This window comes from Mus caroli, chromosome 1, assembly GCF_900094665.2.
Source record: "Mus caroli chromosome 1, CAROLI_EIJ_v1.1, whole genome shotgun sequence".
Lineage (NCBI taxonomy): Eukaryota > Metazoa > Chordata > Mammalia > Rodentia > Muridae > Mus > Mus caroli.
Window position 1 is genome coordinate 72,528,003 of NC_034570.1, and position 3,939 is coordinate 72,531,941.

The window sequence follows — 3,939 nt, forward strand, 5'->3', positions numbered from 1 at the left end:
ATCTTTAAAGCGGAGAAAGCTGCATTTGGAAGAGTCTCAGAGATAGATTTGTGAAACTATCGAGTGATAAAAATGACACAGAGACTCAGAGAGGGTAAATGAATCCTTGTCTCCAGGCTCCTCAGCCAGTGCTCTCTGGTTTACTTGTGAAGGTCCAAGATGGAGGGATGCAGTTAGGCATGCATTTAAAAAGTTCAGAAAGGGAGAGACATGACACCCTAAGGCTGCAGAGCTTCATCCATATTTCCATGGACTTGTTCATTGCAATCTCGTCCCAAGAGTAGCTTTCAGGCATTCTTTTTGTTGTTTTCTTTATTTCCTCCCACCCACAGAGGCAATTTCACTTTTAAGAAATACCTTGTTTTCCTGCCCTTATGTTCATACTATGATCTATTTTCCTTTGAAACTGTTTGTTGGGAGGTGGGGGGCAGGGGGTGGGAGACTTCACTTAGATGATAGAAAGCATCCTTCCTGCATTCTGCATCCATCCCTGTGAGTCTTTGCTTGCCTTTAATTTCTTGAAGCCAACTTTCATCTCATTGCTTTTTTTTTTTTATGTGAACAAGCATTCCATTCTTTTGGCCAGAATTTAACTCTTAACAATTCTGCATTGGCTCCAATGCTTCTGCGGCCCTTTGAGGAGTACTGGGAAGAGATGCAAAGTGCCAGAGAATGCAAAATTGAGCGACCATACTGTGAGATCTGGCAAGGTATCCAGCAGCCTGCCCTCAGAGAAGCCCCTCGGGAATGTGGACCATCCAAACCAAAACAGATGGAGCCAATGATGGAATTATTAGTGAAGATTAAAGGCATTTTTTTGCGGCATAGAAAAATAGGAAAATGTGTGGACATAAATACATATATACTGATCATTTTTTCCACACCCAAGATCAGAGCACATGGTGTGACCCACTCAGAATCTAATAAGGGAAAGATGTATTGGAAGGCAGGACTTTCCCAGAGAGCACTGTGTGTGCAGGCGTGGGGGTACTTTGGCAAACATATAGAAAGAAAAGCAGAAATGACAATGAATTCGATCAGAGAGAAGAGGGGGAGGTGGAGAGGAAAGGATGGACAGGTCTAGGGTAGTGCCAAGACTCTGGCTTTCTAGAAGGTGATGCAGTTTTGACAAGCACACTTGGACTATTTATTATTCTACAGTTTTAGTCTCCCCATTAAGATCCTCCATGATCTATCCCTTCCCCTTTAAGAAAACGTGTCTTTGCAACATATGGAGACTATAACAGAAAACCACAACCAATCAAAAAACAGTGTTGTGGAGCCCATTCATACATACATGAGCAGGCTGTAATTGGGAGTGTGTGTGTGTGTGTGTGTGTGTGTGTGTGTGTGTGTATTAATGCAAAAAGAGGCCATGAATTTGAAAATAGCAAGAAGTATTTGGGCAGGTTTGATGGGAGGAAAGAGACAGGAGAGTGATGTAATTATATTAGAATCTCAAATAGCAAAATAAATATTTTTTTTACATCTCCTCACTGATATAATACAGGTGTCATCACCCTTTTCTAGAAATGAGTTAGACGATACGAAGCATTCAGTGATCCAGATCTTCCAGAGAGTCTATGGAGAATTGGGCATCCATGGAGCTCTGGACTCAAATTGTGTCAATTCTTTCTCTGTCGGCTTATATGCTGGAGGAGTTACTGTGCTGAGAATAAATGCTGAAACCAGGTAGGTCGTGTCTAAAGCCCAGTCCCAGCTCTTCCTATCTTTGTGACTTGAGCAAGACTGCTAATTTAAACTTAATTTACTCCATCAGGTAGAATGACAGAAATGAAATGACTCCCATGTATGAAGCAGCAGAAAGGCATCTAGCACATTCTGTCAGATTGAGAAAAGATTTGACAGTGGTGGGCCAAGAAAAGATCTTCAAAGGTCATTCAGGGAAAGTGATACTACAATACTTTTAAACACAATGCATTGTCTCAAAAATGTGACCTGGAATTTCTTGTGACTTGAAATTATCTGGTGGATTTATTCTGTAAGAAAATTGTACCAATGTTTTTCCAGTGCCCTCAAACCAAAGCAGTATATCTGAATTTGAAAAATTAAGTAGATATTTATAAATGTACTAGGCCATTATTAGAGAGATACTGTCAAAGCTGAGATTAAAACTCTAAAAGAAACCCATTTTAAGAACATAGTACACTCTAGTCTAGGATTCTTGTAACACCCTTCCACTCCCCTCCCCCACGTTTTTCTACAAGAGATAGAACACGCAATACTCTCTCTTCTAAGTATTATTTTATTTCTGGCAAGAGCACATTGTATGTTTCCACCCACTGGCTTTTAATGACACACAGAGAACAGTGATTCATCTCAGTCAACATTTTAATATTATTGAAATATCTCCCTTAGTCCCTAACACAATTTTCAAAACATGTGAATCTAAGTGAGTGAAAGGTTTATCAAGCTGTCTTTGAATAAATCATTTTCCAGTTGCTTCTTCTCAGCTTAAACTCCCTCTGAACTGTATATTATCACCTGAGACTAAGGCAAAGGTTGGAGACAAATTTCTAGTTAACTCACCAAGCACCTTCTAAAGTCACTTAGTAGTTATTACCCAGTACTTGTCACTGAAGATCCACACTGTGGCTATTTAGTGGACCTTCCTGGATCCCGTTACAATTTTGCTGTGTGCAAAAAATAGATACTAAATCCATGTTAGCCCAAGATGTATTCCTAATGAACCATGGCCTTGTTTGGAAGGGATGCATCATCCTCCCATCATCCTCCAAGTGTGATAAGGATACAAGACCCACAAAGGCTGCTCAGTGCTCCTGGTTCTGTCTTGTCTCTGCTTTGAAGTAGAATCAAGTCAGAGGTTTCCAAGGACTGCAGCAAATGCTTCCACTGAGCCATTCAGTATCGAGAGAACTGTCTTTCAGCATCCCGCTGGAGCTCAGCCCCTGACCCAGATGTAACACCTTTTTAAATATTTTAACATTCCAATTTTGGCTTCCACTGCTGCAGATTTTTAACAGTCAAAATAGTTAGAAAGCTAAAGTTAAGAATTAATTAGTGCTGGCACATGGGTCTGAAAAAGATTTGGACGGCCCTGAAAGAAAAGAAGCTAGATGCAAGGAAAAGATCTGAAAGCTAGTCTCTGCCACCACAGAATTCACGCACAACCAGGCTTTTCACTCATCCTGTCTTTGGCAAGACAGGGCAATCATGTGCCACTCTCTTCCTCTTTCTTTCCTCTGCCCCTCCCTATTCCTTCTCACTATTGTTCAGAATTCAAGATTCTCTATCAACATTTTGTGTAGATTCCAGAAACACTTCCTTCCATCCATCCACCCATATATACATGTTTGTATTAATGCATTGAAATTGATCAGCTTCAGAGGCACACAAGTTAAAAAACAGTATTGCTAAAGCACTGATCGTATTTCTCAAGGAAATCAGATTGGAGTTGTTCTGACAGCTTTCACGAATCCTCTTTCTTTTGGATTGTGTTTGCACCGTGAGGATGCAGCAAGGAAGGTAAGCTATCATTTTTGTGCCTAACATGTTTAGAAGTGGGAAGACTGGAAGCAGAACAAGGAGATTCACTTTTCTTTCATTGTAAAGTCTTAGCAAAGAAATTCATTATTATGAAATATTAACACTTTGTGCCAGCTACTTGCTGTGTATCTCATGATCAATTTTTTTCATGAGTTGAAAAACCACACAGAGGTGTGATGATTTATATAATAAACTGCTCATGTTTTAAGTATAGGATGAGATTTATTATATATAGTGTCATATAGCTTGGAAACCATGTGCATTATGCAGAAAGGTCTGTAGAACCTTAATAATTAATTGGTACCTCCTGACCCCTGTTTCTACCACAAGAACCATCTATGCTGATCTATGTTGTGTAATTGCTTTAATGCAGCTTGCTCCATCTGCCCTAGTAGTCCTTAAAAATGAAAT